The 19621-nt window shown below is 40.3% G+C and overlaps 1 protein-coding gene and 1 long non-coding RNA gene across 5 annotated transcripts in view; both read right to left on the bottom strand.

Annotated features, from left to right (window-relative positions):
- Positions 1-19621, bottom strand: part of CLSTN2 (calsyntenin 2) — a 713200-nt gene that overhangs the window by 366781 nt on the left and 326798 nt on the right. The window lies entirely within an intron of this gene.
- On the bottom strand, positions 8555-12970 carry LOC123377991. Its single transcript, XR_006582416.1, has 3 exons — positions 12844-12970; positions 9471-9579; positions 8555-8849 (listed from the first exon to the last, which is right to left on the bottom strand). It is a non-coding gene; the product is annotated as an uncharacterized LOC123377991 (long non-coding RNA).

The raw sequence follows: 19621 nt of genomic DNA, 5'->3' as shown, positions 1-19621 counted from the left end.
GTCCATCACCACTTCATTAAAAAGACTAGTGCAATTTCTAAAACTCCATTTGACTTTTATAAAAATCTCATTAAAGTCTAGTTAAATGTTCCATGAATGCTAACTATAGAAGATCCATTTAATGATGAAGCACTGTTATTAGGAATAATCTATTTGATTCTCAAAGAGTCTGGAGTGATATAGATCTTTCTGATGGCATAAATAGATAATTGATAATCTACTGCCTTACAATTATTTCTAAATAACGTGTTTTTCTTGTTCAGTGTAGAATACAATGCAGAAACATCTGAGATACTGACTGAACAATAGTTACCATATTATACATTTCTGGAGTTGCTTCTTAAAGACAACAGGGAAGTTACATGTCTCAGGCAGACAACTGCTGGCAATCAGATTCTGTGCACTCTTGGTGCTCATTGGTTTTGCCTCTCTAGCTCCAGGTGATATATGCCTTTTTTTTTCTTTTGGAAAGGAAAGTAAACAGAGAAGAGGGGAAAAACAATTTCCATCTGTCTTCCTGAAAGGTCAAATATGGATCTCACAAAGCAGAGATGATGGGAACTAGTCACAGAAAAAAAATGAAGTAGGTACTTGTATTCCATTGTTGGGATATCAATAGCAGTACAGTAACTCCTCATTTAACGTCATCCCGTTTAACGTTGTTTCAATGTTACATTCCTGCTCAATTACGGAACATGCTCTTTAAAGTTGTGCAACGCTCCCTTATAACGTCGTTTGGCTGCTATAAGATTCTGTGGAAGAGCAGCGACTTTACAAGGGAGCATTGCACAAGTTCCACCTCTCCGCCTCTTACCCGTCCCTCCCAGCGCTTAGGACTTTCTGGGAGGGAGGGGCAGGAGCAGGGAAGTGTTGCATCTCCGCTCCTCCCCCTCCCTCCCAGAAAGTCCTAAGCGCCGCCAAACAGCTGTTTGGCGGCGCTTAGGACTTGGGAGGGAGGGATGTGGCGTGCTCCAGAGAGAAGGTGGAGTGGGGGTGGGAAGAGATGGGCCTGGAGTGGAGCAGGGACAGGAAGAGGCGGGCCTGGAGCATTCCCAGCAAAGTCCGAGCCTGTTCTTCTCCGGGGAAGCTGCCACTGCTGCTGCAAAGGTGCTTCCTAGCATCCTTGCCTGCAGCGGGCTGTGCCTGTGTGGAGTAAGCCAGGGGCACTTCCCAACCACAGTACAGTACTGAACAGTATATAATGCCTTTTGTTTGACCCCAAAAAATTCCCTTGGAACCTAACCCCCCACATTTACATTTAAAACTTATGGGACAATTGGATTCATTTAACATTGTTTCACTTAAAGTTGCATTTTTCAGGAACATAACTACAATGTTAAGTTCAGTACAGTACAGTACTGTACCGTAACTCCTTGCTTAACGTTGAAGTTATGTTCCTGAAAAATGTGACTTTAAGTGAAACGATGTTCAACGAATCCAATTTCCCCAGAAGAATTAATGTAAATAGGGGGAGTTAGGTTCCAGGGAAATTTTTTTCACCAGACAAAAGACTATTATAATATATATACACACACACAGTATCAGTTTTAAACAAACAATTTAATAGTGGTACACAGCAATGATGATTGTGAAGCTTGGTTTAGATGGTGAAGTCAGAGGGTGGGCTATTTCCCAGGGAATGCCTTACTGCTAAATGATAAACTAGCAATCACTGAGCCCTCAAGGATTAACCCATGGTTGTTAATGTAGCCTCACACTCTACAAGGCAGCACGAATGGAGGGAGGGGAGACAGCATGGCAGACAGCATGGCAGACAGAGACACAAACCATGTGAGAAAGAGAATACGCTTTAAGTACGCTGACCCCACTATAAGTACACTGCCTTTTTAAGTAGATCAGCAAGTCGAGAAAGAAGCTACTGCCAGGAAGCTCCCTCTATCCTGAGCACTGTCGTATGTCCCCCCCGCCCCACTCTATGGAATTGGGGTAATCGGGGTGCAGGAGCGGGGGGAGGGGGACAACCTGATATTAGCCCCCTTCTTCTACGCCCCCCTCCCCCCAGAGAGCAAGCAGGAGGCTCCGGGGAGCAGCTCCAAGGCAGAGGACAGGAGCAGCACATGGCAGTTGGGGAAGGACTGCTGGCAATTGATAGCCTGCTGGGTGTCTGCCGCACAGGGAACTTAGGGGAGTGGGAAGCTGATAGGGGAGCTGCCAGTCCACCCTTGTTCCAAGCCCCAACCAGCTAGCTGCAACTTTCTGAAAGCAGTGGACAAAGCAGGCAGCTGCCAAACAATGTTATAAGGGAGCATTGCACAACTTTAAATGAGCATGTTCTTTAATTGATCAGCAATGTAACAACGAAACAATGTTAACCAGGGCGACTTTAAGTGAGGAGTTACTGTACTGTTAAACTAGATTCCAGCAAGGGGCACTAGGATGATAAATTGCTTAATCTAAAGTAGCCAAACTGCTTAACTACTTCTGACTATACCATTTGCTTCTCCAAGAAACAAGATCTACATCCTCATACCTGCTACAGGACTGTTCTAAAGTTATTGTACATAGGTGCAATTAAAGACTTTCAACAAATCACCCATATCTCTAGCAAAGAGATTTCTACCAAGGACTTAGCCTTTGATGAACCTCTTGATTTAATAAACCCCTCCAAGTTTGAAAGTAACATCTCCTAAAGAATATTTAGTCATTCATTGATATTGGAACAAGGATTCTTCTTTGAGGACCATTGATTCCAAAAAGTTTCCCACATCAATGACAACTGAAATGAAATGTAAAATTTTTGTTATGGGAGAGTTCAATACCAATAGACATCAGATATTTAATACTACAAAAGGGTGTAACCCTTAGATGGTTCCTCTTCCTGGACAGTGTAGTTGACTTATCAACCAAAAAGTTGTTGCAATGTCTTCATAAACATGTGCTGGAGTGAGAAAGGATACCGATTATTATGGTAGTATAAGAAATCTATGTAAATGCCCATAGAAAGTGAGTTTAAAAGGACATACTTAGTTTGACCCAAGAGACACAGACAGACAATCTGCTTGCTAATCAAGTCTGCTAAAGGAGAACAGGGAGAAAGTCAAAAACTCTTTCCCTGACTTCGGGCTTGGCCACACTTCCAAGTTAGAGTGCACTAAATCAGCCCCGGGTGCCCTAACTCCTGAGGTGTCCACACTGGCAAGGCACTTAGAATGCCTGGACTCCACAGCTGGAGCGCCCCTGGTAATCCACCTCCATGAGAAGCATAGAGCTTGCTGTGCCTGGGCTGAAATGCCTGGGTGTCAGTGTGGATGACTTGTTGCATTACTGCACTGTGATTAGCCTCCAGAAATGTCCCATAATCCCTTGAAGTCAAGTGGCCACTCTGGTCATTGTTTTGAACTCAGCGGCAGGCATGCGGATATCCACTTTCAAAGCTCCATTTCTGACAACCCGCATGCTTATCTGCTCCGGGACACAAAGCAAACCATTACTGTGGAATGCTGCTGCTGCCGAGGCAGGCCTGTGTGCATGAGAGAGGAGGGGCTGGGGAATGATATCGCGGTTTCCCCCGCTGCTATCTGAACTTACAAGACAGCATGCTGACATACTCTCTGCCCCCCAAAACACACTGTCTCTCCCCCCACATACACACAACACACTCCCTGTCACACTCCACTCCCCCCATTAGAAAAGCATGCTGAAGCCACTTGCACACTGGGATAGCTACCACAATGCACTGCTCTCTGTGGCGTTGCAAGAACTGTTAATGTGGCTACACCACTGCGATTGCAGCTGATAGCATAAACACACGGCAGCACTTTCCCTGCTGCTGTCTCCGAGGGCTGGTTTAACTCCCAGCTCTCTACATCTACGAGTGTAGCCAAGGCTTTAGTTACATGAAATAGCTCATATGTATGGCTTACCTTATCAGAGGGGGAGCATTAAAACTTTGTTTCCATTTCATTTTCTTGGGAACACTTCCAAGGAAAGAAGCCTTTCCTGACAAGACTAGAATGATAAACATGTGAAGGAGGAAGAATCATTTTGCTTTGGCCTCTAAGTCTGAGCATTAAGGATCATCTAGATAATAGGTTATATGTTTAAAGTTGCACCAATATTCGATCTATTAAAGCACAGAGATATCAGGCTTAGCTTATATGGGGAGGCTATTTCCAAACTGTGAAGCAATAAGGCCCTGTGCACCTTCCTAGTATAACTGAAGAAGAGCTATCTCTGACATCTTGGAGATTTTTTTAAAATAGAGAATATTCTTTATGAGTTTAGTATCAAATTGATAGTAAGTATAATGGTCAATTATCTCTTCCAGTACTGTTTCATAAGCAGGAGAAAAAGGCACTATACATGGTCACACCAGGATGAGACATTGCCAATTTATGAAAGAATTCTTACAACTTTCCTATTCAATAAATCTTGAGAAAAGGCATTTTCCTCCAAGATGATGGCTGAGGAACAGAAGCACATGGTCACTATCATTAGACATATCACATTGCAGCACTTGAGAAGATTCAGGATTTTTTTCAAATGAGATGGGAAAGCAAGTTTCTGACAATTTGTTGCAAGTAATGATTATATGACATAATCCTGACCAAATTCCAAATACCTAAAACTTTCCCTTTTGGTTTCAATTTGTTCATGTACTCTTCACTTCCTGTCCTATGGCCTTATCCAAAGTCCAACTGTTGTGCAGTGCTGTTGTGGGCTGGAAGTGATAGCAGTTTAGTAAGGGTAAAATTATTTAAATACTTTTTGTATTTGTTCTTTATATGCAAAGCTCTTTGGGGTCTTTCAGGATAAAGGGTACTACATATAAACATAACATTATCAATAAAAAAAATATTAGTTGGTGGAATCCTTACTCAGCTCCAAACAAGAGCTACGTACATTTTAATATTTAAAAAATCGCTATTTCTGCAGTCTGATTTTATTAACCAGATAAACCAGCATTAAGAAGCTAGACTCAGTCAAACCCAGCCTAATCTTCTGCCAAGCCTTGGCTACTCAGATATTTTTCCTCTGGGCCTCTAATTTGCAGGCATTAGCCCCCTCTACTAAGGCCTCCCTTTAAATGTTCTGTATGATCAGGATACAGTCTAATGATCCCCAATGAGTTAGCTCTCTGCAGTGCCCACACACCTGCTAGTGTGACATGTCTGTATAGAAGCCTACCGAACTTCACATTTCACTCTTAAAGATGTACAACTCAGACTTTCCATTCTACATATCTATTTGCAATGCTTCATTCTTGATATCTCTCTGCAAAGCTTATATAGATGATATACCCACAGAAATCACTGAGAATGCAAAATGAATGTTAGTGTAACAATGCAAGTGAAATTTTAGATGGCATTTCGGAATTGATAACCCATAGCAGCCAACAAGGTCCTTGTCCTGACTGAGGTGTTGGCTCAATATAATTATTATTGAGCCAATAATTATTGGCTATTGCAATATAATTATTATTATTAAAATGATAGTTGATATAATTCTCTTCTAAAAGCGTACACAGCATTACTTTGTCATGAAAGCAAGAAAAGGGGGAGTATTTCAGCAGTCTTCAAATGCAGTGAAGTTGTCATTACTATTCAGGAAGACAGAGTTTACAATTTTTGCTATAATCACTGTGACACTCTGGCACCCCAATATTCACCACTTTCATGTAATTAGGATACATTTTGTACAAAGTATGCCTTGGGAAGTATCATTCTAAAAGTCTTGATCTGCTAGACAGTAATATCTTGTTGGATTTTGTGAACTATCATCATATGTGAAGTTATGAAGTTTGGCCATGTATGTGTTACTGAAACATGTTGTGAGGTTGAAAACACGCACAAGCAGCCTTTCAGGTACAACAGTAAACAGGCTAAATGATGTTAATGGCTTAATGAGGAAATGCACACAATCACAAGGATTACCCCAAGAACTGTGTAGAATAGAAACCTCTCAGAGATAGCACTACCCAATGGGAACTGTTTGACCCAGGTCACAGCAAAAGAGCTTTCCAGCTAGTGGGAAGAAGATATAAAAGAGAGACAATGACATCATGACGGTACCTCACTCTCCCTACAACACCACACCTGAAAACACCCGAGGGGTAAGGACTAAACTGTGGGAAGTGACGGTCCACGGCTACAGGGATTTTAAGCCTGTGTATGAAAACCTGGGAAAGCCCAGGCAACTTGTGCCTTAAGAATCTGCCAGCCTGTCTATCACTCAGGGTGAGAATTTGCTAATTTATATCCTACCTATCTAATGTGTTAAGCTCAGTTTGCAGTTTTGTTTATTTACTAGGTAATCTGCTTTGATCTGTTTGCTATCACTTACAATCATTTAAGATCTATCCTTTTGTAGTTAATAAACTTGTTTTTGTTCTGTCTAAAATCAGTGTGTCTGAAATCATAACTGGGGTGGTGGGTTGAAGCTATTGCAAATCTCTCTTCACATTGAGGGATGGGGCGAATTTTATGAGCTTAGCTGTACAATTCGCTGTGCAGTGCAAGATGGTATAATGTTGGCTTTACACTCCGGAGGGAGGTGCGTGCCTTAGCAACTGGGCGGTGCCTTAGCTGAGCCTTCCCATGCAGAGCTGATCTCAGCATGTGTGTGTGAAGCTGCATCTGGGTGTGTCCCTGACTGTATGTGTGCTGGTTAAGTATGCAGTCTGAAACCTGAGGGAGGGCTTAGCTGGCTTGCCTCAGCAACACAATTTAAAGTGTCGGGGGGCTCAGTGATACCCCAGTTCCAAGTGGCACCCCACTGGGAACTCATCACAATCACCAACATTGTTTTATATTTAGGCACTCTCTATAATAATAATACAGTAAAATTCAATCTCAGCTAATCTAATCACATTTATTATTAGAAGTCATTCAGAAAATTAAGTATTCACATATTACAGGTTATGGCACATGAATGGTAACAACAAAAAATACGTTTTAGATTATTAATGGCAGCAGTCAAACAATGATACACAACTATATGCAAGTCCTCATTTTGAATGTTAATTGATTTATACAAAGTGACAGACGATACTCTTTCTTATGGATCACACAATGTGATATGACAATTTATTGGCTTTATGACAGCAGCTGATGGGAGTGGGCAATAGTCAGCAAATCTTTAAGAGAACTGGCCAAACCATGAATACAAAAATATGTGGACCAGGAGAGAGACACTGGTCCAGTTTCTGGCCGACAAACCCTTAGTTAATTTTCATTCTAACACTGACAAGCAATTTCAGACTGAAACACTGTTTAATGCAAGTTATAGTAGCACTGTTTTCTAATTCACAGGCTTTCAGTTCTCCAAATCAGTGTTCTGGTTTGAATTGTTATTTTCCTTTGAGATAAGTTATATAAAATAAGAATACGATTTTTTTAAAAAGCTGACGAAATGTAAGGAGCAAATAGTTCATCAATGTGCTTTCTTGAAAAAGAGCCGTGATACAGCTGCTGTAAATAACACTAGGCTCTTCTGACTGAAATTGAAGAGCTTATTTATTTAATTACAAGAGGGGGGAAAGCAGCAAATCCATAGTCAGAGCTCTAGAAAGGAGGCTGACAAGGTGTTTTTTACATTTGTCCTCCTGTCTCTATTTTCCCTGTCATCTCTGCAGATCAAATGAATGAAGAAAAGCTAGAGACAGCATATTGCAGTACAGAGATCAAAGCACCGATCTCATTTTATTTTTCAGTAAATTCTTTAAGCTTAAAGAGATCACTCAGAATTAAAGGTAAATGTGGACAAATAGCAATTAATCTGAAATACACACGTGCATTCTGTCAAACAATATAGCAAGTTTGAAATCCAAATCAATTTCCTTCAAACCCTTTCTTCCAACAGTTTCCTCAGCAAATTTAAACAGGAAAATAAGTTCTGAGACATCTCCCCCCCCGAAGAAAAAAAACGGTTCCTGACAAAACAGCATTAAGCTGTTCATTTAAAAATATTGGATTTTAATTAATTTAACTAATTTAATTAATAAGTGCAAAAATTGTGGATATCAAGATATTCTATGAAGACAGACAGCTGGAGTTTTTGTAAACAACAATAAAATATTGTCATACTATTTAATACATTCTTTCAAAAATACTGAAAGAACAGCAAATAAATTTATATATACTGTCAAGGTTCACAAGGGACATCTGGCCTTTCATGACTATTATGTGATTACAATCACCGCAGAGTAGCTATACAAGATAATAAAATCTGCCTCTGAACTATTGCCAAGGTGTTCACTCAACACAAATTTGGACATCTTGCCAAGAAGAGTTAACTAAAAGAACCAGTTTCCTCCTAACTGTCCAGATTGCACTTCCTCATTTAATGTCTCTGCAGCCATATAACAGTAAAATAATTGACCTTAGGAATTGATATTCATAATTAATATTTGCGGTAAATCTCTATTTCTATGTATATTCAATATGGATACGGTTGGAAAACTGAAAAGAATGGTTTGCATAAAAATTAAGTTTTTTTTAAATAGCATTAATCTTGAGAGAATATTATTTGTCTAAGCCAGTTCAAAAAGCAATAGACTTATTGGATATTAGACTTATTCTATTTCCCCCCATTTCTTTGTTACATGTAATAATAAATAAATACATTTTAGATTTTAAAAAAATACATAAAAGTTGCCCTATTTGCTAATCATCCATCCCCTGATCGTTCCGCAAGAAACATTCCTGTGCCTTTCCCCATTAGTGTTTTCTGCTATTTCCATGTGACCATGTTATTTTCACAGCCTTCTGTCCAGGTCCATATATCCCAAGCCAGTTGCATTTTCAGGTAAATCAAGTAAATCACCACAGCTCACTTTTCCTTTGGTAGCTTAGCTGGCAAGTTCCAAAATTCACTGCTGAAACTAGCATCTAAAGTATCAGAGGGGTAGCCGTGTTAGTCTGGATCTGTAAAAGCAGCAAAGAGTCCTGTGGCACCTTATAGATTAACAGACGTTTTGGAGCATGAGCTTTCATGGGTGAATACCCACTTCGTCGGGTATCTAAAGGCATCATTCTATACACAAGAAGTGCTATTAATTTCTATGTAGGGAAAACCCCAACATTTGGGGGAAATAATTTCCGACATAGGGACAATCTGATCTCCTTATTTATCCAAGTAGCCCCATTGAGTTAAACTCCTATTTTGACCCAGAGATTCTGCTTTGATATATTCCACAAACTATTAAATAATTCTGGCAGGCTTGATCACAAAAGCACATTGAGTCTGGGGCAAGCAGAGTAGCCAGTATTGCCTGCACTGTGGGGGCAAAGTCATTAAAAAAGGGAGAAGTGAATATAATTCAAGAGCCTAATTTTCTGTGGCTTTGTATCTTGTACCTGTACAATTCTACAAAATGATTGTAAAGTGAGTATAAAACACTATGGAACGGTAGCATTTTACATCCACTTGTGTATTCACCAGGCAGTGAAATGCAAAAATGCCAGACAGAAAACTAGGGCTCAATAATTTAGGGAAAAAAGGAATCTGACCTTCCCCTTTCTTCCAAGATCTTGAGGGTTTTCTGTCTTCTGCTGTATCTGAAAGGTTCAGTTCCCCCTCAAGCAGCTAAAACAAGGATCCTGCCATGAAGACTAAGGCCTAGCTTCATCAAACAGAGAAGGAAAAAGAACACAAAAATTTAGGAGAATCTACCTTTCCGGTTTCCCCTGAGCAAACAGCAACTTATTGTTGTAAATGCCTGTTTTCACTTCTCTTTTCCCCTTGCTGTTCTCAGTGGTATGAGCTTCAGAGTCAGACCTACTGCTGTAAAACTCCACTCCCAGACATCTCTTTGTACTCTCACCTGTACCTCAGTGACATCAATAACATCCACATCATTCAGACAGCTTTCTGTGCATGATGTGCAAGGAATGGAAAAAACTGGTGGAAAGTTTGAACTCTTTCCCCCCCCCCTGCCCACAGGGGTGTTACAGTAAATTTACCTTCTGAGATTAAATCTACAATGACCACAAACCATTACAGACTTAAATCAATGATGATGTTACCTATGCCTCTGTGCCATATTTCTAGCAAGAAAACCAAAACATGTCTGTTTCCTTGTACTTGTGATTGAATGTCAAGACCACAGTTACTTCTTGAATTGTAAAGACAAAGAATCAGCACAATTAAAAGATTAAGGAAGCAAAAAATGGTCATGACATTATTTCTTATGTGTATTATATTAACTGCAACCAGATTCCCATACAGCTCCTGTCCCAAAGCGCTTACAATGTAAACAGACAAGACAGACAAAGGATGGGAATCAAAGCAGAGGGATGGAGACAAAATGGCTTAACAAGATCACACAAGAAGTTAGTGGCAGAACTGAAAGAGAACCCAGATTTCTTGACTCCCTGTCCAGTGTCCTAGCTATTCAACCAGGCTTTCTTCCCCACCCCAATCCCTCCCACAGATAGTATATTTATGGGAGATACAGGAGTGTGCATATTTTTAAAGTATCATTGTTAGGGCAGGTCTACACTAAGGGCGGGGGTCGAACTAGGGTATGCAAGTTCAGCTACATGAACAGCGTAGCTGAACTCGAAGTACCCTAGTTCGAACTACTTACCCGTCAAGACGCCGCGGGATCGAAGTCCGGTTTCCCCGTTTGCAGTGGTGGAGTACCGGAGTTGACCGGAGCGCGCGGGGAGTTCGAACTATCGCATCTAGATTAGACGCGATAGTTCGAACTCTGAGAAGTCGAATTCTCCGCGTCGACCCGGCAAGTAAGTTTAGACTAGCCCTTTAACAAAGGGGGTGATGGCTTTAACAGGTTATTGAGAGAACATATTCCAGCCCAAAAGAATAACGCCTCTGAAGAGATGAGGGGTCGGGGAGGAAGAATACAGGGAAGAGGGTGGGATGGGAGGAGAGGCTGAGATTCCTGACTAACGAATGAAATGTTTGCTCATTAACAGGTACAGACGATACCTCTTGCCAAAAATTATCAAAAAAACATAACTCAACAGTGACCCATTAATGTTTTATTTTAAAAATGGCTTTCATGCTCACAAACCATTTGAGACAAATTACATTTATCTAAGCTGATCTGTGTTAACCTGAATACTCCTCTTGTCTGTAGAATACATTAAAAATGACATTTTCCTGTCACAATTGTCTTATTAATTTTATTTTTTCAAGCAAACTGAACAGGACTCTTCTGAAAAGTGTCAATTTTGTTGCAATGAACTCATAAGTAGTGAAAATTTCAGATCTCATGCTGTTACTAATACTGCATGTTATTACAAGTCATTTTCAAAGTCATTGTTCCCCACTTAAGAACACAGCTAAAAAGGAGCACAGACACAGAGAGAAGTCTGTGTACTGAGGAAATGATCAAGCTATCAATCATTCAGACATACAGATGAAAATACAAGAAGATGGTTGGAGTTTTGCATGGGCTGGTCTGATCCTGAAGTTCACCACCTATCCACCCATCTCTGAGAACCCACTCCATTTTAGTCAGCTTTCCCACTACATTGCTCAAGGGTTGAGAGTAAAACTATGTCTACACTGGCATCTGGGTTTGAGTACCAGTTTAGCCTAGCATATCCCATGGTTCTTTGCATTCAGATGCTCTAGGATTCTTTTCCAGTCAGTGGTGTCAATTGTGACAGAACATGTCTGCCCCCTTTTTGGCGGGGGTTGGGGGAAACCGTAGGAATGCAGTATAGAACTACAAGTACTTGAGTGATTTAGCTTGCATCTTCACTGCAAAGAGGATGAGTCGGGTTGATGGGTGATCCACATGCTGGAGAGAACCAAACCTCCTTCCCCATTTTTGCTGCTGGCTCTCCTCTCCTCTACCATTTTTTATTATTCACTTGAAATCACTGAAATATCAGAACACACCTAGATCATCGACCAGCACAGAGCTACATTTCATTCTGCTTAGGTGTACCTCCTATGCTCTGAAGCAATCAAGCCACAACTTATATTGTGCTTTTCAATGATCACCAAGAAATCTGACTGCAGAGTTTCTTTTATTACTTTTTATTATTAGCCAAAAAATCTTACCACATTATCGGTGAAACCACGTTATATCGAACTTGCTTTGATCCGCTGGAGTGCGCAGCCCCCCCCCCCAGAGCACTGCTTTATCATGTTATGTCAGAATTCGTGTTATATTAGGTCACGTTATATCGGGGTTGAGGTGTATTCTTACCAATTATTTCTATTTTTGCCCATCTCTCCTTGTAGAATCAGTATCTAAACCTTACACGAAGAATGCCTTCCAATAGGCCACTCCCTATCTTAAACAATCACTTTAAAATGTCTCCTTGCTTTCCAGGGCAATTTTGTTCTGCCTTTAACGTACACCTCAATTAGGTAAATTACTTTTGTGGACATGGGGAGGACATTTAAGGTGTTTTACTGCAAAGAAATATTGTAATACAGGCAATTCATTGAAATTCATAGTTTGATATTTCAGGTTTCAGATACAGTTACTTTGTTCATAATGAGAAAATTATTTTTCCAACATGAACAGGATATCATAATTGGCTAATCCTGTTGTGTGGTATCATTTTTTGCATCTATGTCCTTGCAAAAGGACATAACATGCACAGTGTATGGAAATTGCTACAATTCCATTATCTCTGAGAGTTTAACACATTTGAGTCAAAATTTAAAATCTTTTAAAATTGCCTAATTGCCTACTGCCCCTAAATAGGTCTTGTGTGTTCATTAGTAGGACCACGTCCAAGCCTAAATTATTTTAACAAGTTTGCTGGAATTTACTGTACAAGATTAGTATTGTACAGTAAATTAAAATATCCATTTGTTGATGGTTTTCACTTTATTTTCAAACAATTCCATAAATACTTATAAACTGAGAACAAATAGTAGTGCTTCAAAACTGACCTTGGAAAGTCTGTAGCTTAAGTGTTGACTCATTTAGCAGGAATAGCTTGTTACTGGACTGATTCCCAGCTTTACAAGTCAAAATCAAATTCACCTTCACTCTCAATGAGCACTAAAGGGAACCACATGGATATCAAACCAAATATCAAATCTTGAATAAAACAAAAACACAGTAAAATTAAAAATGTTAACCTTCTTCTGTGTGAGCAAGCATACAGCCTTAAAGAAAAAAAAAGAACAAGTAATGACTCATTTTTTTAGGTTCATCTCTCTGTCTCTAGTTATGGGAGTCTTGGTTGTACAAATGCATGATTGCTATAGGATTCTTCTGTTCAAATAACTATAATACACTATTGTTGATTCCCAGCATTCCATTTACCCTCACTGAAGAAATTTAGATTATTGAGCAAATTCAGTAGCATCCACATGGCAAGGTTGACTGCCCTGCACCTTTAATGGGGGGGGAGGGGTGTTTGGCTGGCTGCCCAAATGAAGGGAACAGTGCTTTATGGCTTAGATGAAAACTGCTGCAAAAGGGTCAGAATGGTCACTGACTCATCCCCTAGGAATGCAGGGTTAAAAGGGGAAGCCCTGGGGCTGAAGCCTTTTACACGGAACAGTCTGAAGCGGGACCCACGCTCCCTCCCCTTTATGTGGTACAATACCAGGTTTGGTCAAGACCTGCTGCGAGCATTTATGCTAGCCGTCCCTTTTTAGGGAGACTGGCATGGAATTTTTTTCCCTTACCACCATATTGGCTTGGGTGCAGTTGGGTTGTGGTTTTTTTTACCTTTCCCATAGTGGGTTCAGGAAGGACTCTGTTCATGCGTGGCATGATGGGCGGTAGGCCATATGTCGCAACTCATTATTTAAGTGTAGGGCAGATGTCCAGTGCAGGTACTCCATAGGAAAGGCATACAGTGACTGGATAAATGGCTTGGAAAAGGACTTAAAAAGAGGTGTTTGTTAAAGAAATTAACAGGGGGTGGTGGGGGTCTCCTATGATTGGTACAGCAGGGAGCCAACCCCCCATTCTTTAAGCCCACCTTAACCCTCCTATGAGGAGGGTGGATGGAAAGGTCCTGGCAATACAGTTTGCTGGAGGGACCTGGCTGAACAAAGAGGGGGAGCTGGTAGGAGCTCTGGGTAATTATGGAAAAAACATGGGTTACCTGCACTGTACACTTTTATCTACTGAGTAGTCCCAGACATCTAATTATAAAGTTGTGGCCTACTTAAACCCATGTCAAATGTCTCCTGTTCTTCTTTCGGTATAGCCAGACAACTCCCCATTTTCAATGAAGCTGCACAAGAGCCGACATAATGCAGACTCTTGAGCCACAAATGGAGCATAACAACTCTCAAGTGTGTTACCAACAGAGATGTATGGCTCTGGTCCATGCATGGATCAATTCCCATCTTACTGTCTCATGGCTTCTGAACAGCTCACAAATTTCATGACAAGATTGCCCAGAGATTCCATGATGACAAGATCACAAATGCCATAGATCAAAGGCAAAAAAAGCATTGCAAATTAGACCTCCAAATCCTGTTTCAGTCTTCGTTTGTGGCTTAGTACTAGCAAGTATTATTATATATTAGTTTCCCATATAAAAATTTTATTTGTAAAAAACTAACTCAAATTTCAGCTTCACATAGTAACTTTTGTTTTCAAAAAGTGCAAAAGAATAATATAGGTGCAAGTGTATACATGAAACGATATTTTATTAGAGGGGTTTTTTAAGCTGAATGTTATACAACTCACTGAATATTTTAACCAATTACACACACAACTGAAGCTCACACTAATGAATTTACTCATTCCTTTTTTCTTGTAATACTAAAAGCACACGAACATTTCATTCCTATTCATTGCACTTCATTATACAAGCAGTTGTATTCCTTTAGCAACATTTCCTAAACAGGAGATATCATTACAGATTAAATTAGAGGGACACACTGTCATACAGCTTAGATCCAACATTTGGGCTTTGCTAAAACAAGTTTTTATGAAACTTGATATTAATAAGAACATATTTTAAATTTTATTTTTAAATTGAAAAGTTTTCACGGGGAATGTTTAATTCCACCATATTTTGCAACCCAAAACCTGTAGCATTATGTTGGTGCACAAGAACCAGAAAGTGACTAACTTGTGGCATCTTGTTATTGTCCAAGATGAGCAAACAGTGAAAAATAATTAAAAAAAAATATTTGCAGTTTTAATTATCTAAGCTATTATTAATAACACCAAGACATTTGCTTTTTTAATAAATACAATTTCTAACCTGGTATTATTCCTTTGAGTGAAAGTTAATGTACAAGGCTGATTGCATAACATCCAAAAAGTTCCTTCATATCATGAGTAAAGGTAGACAATAGCCTTTACATCAATCAGTCACCAACCTATTAACTTCCTTACTTCATATAATTTGGCATTTTAAGGTAAAATACACTGTACTCCACAGAATACAAGAAGCATCTCACACTTATTTTCACTGCACAGGATCTAGGCATGTAAGTCTAAATTCCTTCATGACCACTCAAGTCCTACTCTAGACACAGACCACTGGGCAACAATTAAAAGGCTTGTGAGAACAATCTGAGTGGGCTGAACCTTTTAGACTTAAAACAAAGTCATTAAAATATCCTATTTTTGACTACTGCCATGGCAACTAAAAAGACAGTTAAATTCAGCAGACAAGGAGAGACTTGTCTGAGATTCATGAGCTAGCCAACAGAGGTCACTATAAGAGAGTGATTGATGGATTTCTCTGTATCTGGAGCCTAAGCATCTCCTATCATGCGTAACCTTACTGCATGGAAAACAGTAGCATTGAGGTCATTCCTAATCCTGTATCTTCTGCAGCTGATTGTGCTACTGCCAAATTTTCAGGGCACTTTTATTCTCCATGGGCTATGTTCCCCATTTAAAGGCTACACTGAGACTATGTCTACACTTGCAGAGTTTTTGCGCTGTCAGTTTCACTGGTGATAGGGAACCAGTGAAAGAAAAGCACTGGTTTGTGTTCTCACTTACTTCCACAGGCGTCACATCATGTTCACATTTGCAGCACTTCCATCGCTGATGAGAGCAGCGCACTGAGGGCAGCTATCCCACAGTGCAGCTCTCTCCATTTTGAGGATAGGCCTTGGGGGAGTGAGGGGGATGATCATGGGGCATCCTGGGCAGAGTGGTCACCTAGGCACTGTGAGATATCCTCCAGGGGCTAAAAGCTATGTAAACAGGAAGAACATGTCTTCATTTGCACATCACCATAAAAGTATCACCAGTAAGAACTGTACGCCTCTCATGGAGATGGTTTTCTGTTTGCGGTGAAAAGTCACTGGCAAGTATAGACGCTCTCGCGGTTTTTGCATGAAAAGGGACTTTTTGCACTTTAAATGGCAAGTGTAGACATGCCCTAAATGCCTTAACCAATTATGCTATCCTAAGAACTTCTCAAATAAAAGCTATTTAGCAGGTGATTTGTTACAAACACCTTCAAGGCTTAATTTAAGGTTCAAACTTTTGGCTATGCTTTACTATAAGGTTAAAATATTTAAAACCAATATATTCTGAGCACCATAAATCTGACAGCATGTTTTATGCCTTACTGCCAGTGGAAGGTAAAAAGAGATTATTCAGAGTCTCAATTTGAAGAATAACATCCACATTTTTTATGTTAAGAATTAAAAAATAACTATAATTGTGCTCTGTTACTGATGAGCTCTGTTTACCAGTTGATGAACCATCACTACCAGGAATGCTTCACTTTTTGAAAGTCTGCAAACAGCTCAGGAGAGTCCTACAGAAAAATGGAGTTTTGTGTTCAAGCTCTGGGTCAAGTGGGCTACTACAGCTAGATTTGTCAGGGTACACTTGGGAATAAGAATTCTCCTATTAACAGTGAAAATGTCAGTGATTTGCTTGAGAGGGTGAAAGTGTATGTGAACGATCAAACAACCATAACATTTTTATTTCATTCTCTACCTTTCCTTTTTAAGGTCCTGATAAGACGGTAAAGTCAGTCGGAGATTAGGATTTCATTTGCAAAGGAAGTCTGATTTGCAAGCAGTGAACTATATACTATTACTTAGGTGAAGAGGTGCACACATGGAGCACGTATGTGTGTGGGTGCCAAGAGGGCAACCATTTGAGAACCAAAATGACCATTTTTAAACAGGTAACCTACAAACCTATTGATAAAGCTAGAAAAATTTCAGAGTTAACAGCCCTGATTCACTACAGCATTCCTCCCGTTTTACCTCAGTGTAACATCATTGAGTTCAGTGGAAGTCCACCAGCAGAAAAACGTAGTAGTGAATCAAACTCTACGTTCTGAATGCTTCAAGGAAAAGAAGAACATTCCCCACTATCCTGGTCTAAATGTTATTTTTTTTCTTCTTCAGTTCTGCAATAGCTAGAAACACCACAGACAGCCAAGCTCCTACTCAGTACAACACTCCAGCATTCTCTTTGGTGGGGACATGATGCTCAGCAGTAAATTCTGCTGGAAAATGCAGCCAACCTATAAGGTTAAAATAAGGCCTTCTCCCCTTACTTCCCAAAGTAACAAACAAAACAAACAACACCCTCTCAAAAATATTGCACCGTTTTGTAAGGTGTTTTTTTTTAAATATCTAGATAAGTTACTGTCATATTGATTCAGTTGAGCTCTCCCTATCTGCGGCCAGAGTGATTCTGTGCTATGACTAACCTTATTGCTAGAAAACCTGATCCCTGAGGTCATCCCTCATCACGTATCTCATATGCAACAGCTGATTGTGTTCTACTGCCAATCTTCAGGCCAATGCAACTCTAATTTAGAACTATGTGGCTTTTTGGGAAGAATCCCTTTTTCAACTCAGTGGTTTTCCCTGAAGGCATGTCATTAGAGTAATTTTTTGTTGGGGTGGGGGGAAGGTGGGAGGTAACATTTTTAAGAAAGAAAACATTAACCAAGGTGGGGGGACAGTGGACAATAACCTACCCTGAGATGACAGTACATGTCTCCATATAGATTCAAAGATGGTGTGACAACATTAGCACAATGCATGCTGTGTAGGGAAAGAAATCACACCAGGCTGTAACCAGAGAGCCACGGAAGTTAATGTTTAAGAGCTTGGTTGTGCCTGAGACACACACAGTTATTCTAGAAACTTCCAGGCACAGGTATGCATTAGGAGCACGCTCAGTCTATGTTTGTAGGGTATAGTATCACCAGCCACAAGCATGCAAAAAACATGAGTTGGGCTCCAAAAATCATATGATTTGACTTAAAATCATCTTGAGATTTTTTAAAAATAATACATTTGGAATCTTTTAATTTTCCTTCTTGCACCTGAGCCTTTTGTAGTCACATTTGCAAGCTTTTTTCCCCACAATCATGAGGGCCAGAAATGTTCATTCTGTAAAAATAAAAAGTCAATATTCTCACATGGGATTTGGGGCTTTAAGAAAACTCCCAAATATTGCAAGACTTGTGATAAAATCATCAGAATTGGCAACTCTGAATAGTACCCATGATCTACCCCCATGCCATCCCAGAGGCCCACCTTAGTAACATCACTTCTAAGCACCAGCTTTTACCACCACCCAATGCTGAAATAAAGGAGAGATTTTCAGAATTCTGCAAACGTATTTACTCGTGACCACACCATAAGAAAGACTCTGAAATGCATGTGATTTATGTATCAATAGAAGGAGTTAATGTCATGAATTAAACGTTCGCCTCATTGTTCTCAAAAGAGAAAAACAAACAGATGCCAGGGACAACATTAAAGTTCCCAAGAAAGTAGACAGAAATCCTGAAGGAAGTAAAGACTATGCCACTGCTGATGTTTAAGAAGCTAGGAAGTCTGAATATGGACAGAACTTTATAGCCAGATATTTATGACCAACCGATAGAAAATTAACAGACGTTTTGCAGCATGAGCTTTCGTGGGTGAATTCTTGCATCCGACGAAGTGGGTATTCACCCACGAAAGCTCATGCTGCAAAACGTCTGTTAGTCTATAAGGTGCCACAGGATTCTTTGCTGCTTTTACAGATCCAGACTAACACGGCTACTCCTCTGATACTCGATAGAAAATTGTTCTTCATAGCACTAATCCCAAATTAAATAGCTAACGTATCAATAATAGCTTAGCTCTACCATTGTGTGCTTTGCTGCAGAGAAGAAGCAGGAGACAAGTTCTTTGCTGTGCCCCACAGAAAGCTTAGCCCAGAGCAGATGGAGGAACAGCAGTGCTTCAAGCCACCTTTGTGCCACCCAGTTTTTGGCTGCAGGAACCAATGTGTCCCTGTATAAGTCAGAGCTGATCTAATTTACACTGATCTGTGCTCCTCTGCATCCTCAAGTAGACAATAATCCTCATAGTGCTCAGTGCTATAGACACCCCTTCCTCCACCCAATCCCCCATTCCAGGGGCTGTGTGACAGCCCTACACTGCACCTGCACTGAAGATTTCTGCCCCAGCTGAATCTGGCATATTTATAGCCAATAAGCACCACTGGACTTGCTCTAATCTCTGAACCTGCTCTCACCCAGTGTAAGTGACCTCCAGTGTAAGCGAACTCATAAAGGCTGCTCTAACTTAAATTGCCTGCGTATGTTTCCCAAAGGATCACACCCTAGTGAAAACTGGCAAAGATCTGTTCCCACCCCACCTTACCATGATCTGCACCTTATCCACTGGGGTGTGTCAGAAGTGGGGGATTGGCATAGGAGCTGGCTTCACCAACCTGATGCCAACTGAGACCTCCTCCCCCACC

Source organism: Mauremys mutica, chromosome 9 (assembly GCF_020497125.1).
Source record: "Mauremys mutica isolate MM-2020 ecotype Southern chromosome 9, ASM2049712v1, whole genome shotgun sequence".
NCBI lineage: Eukaryota > Metazoa > Chordata > Testudines > Geoemydidae > Mauremys > Mauremys mutica.
This window is presented reverse-complemented; position numbering and strand designations above follow the sequence as displayed.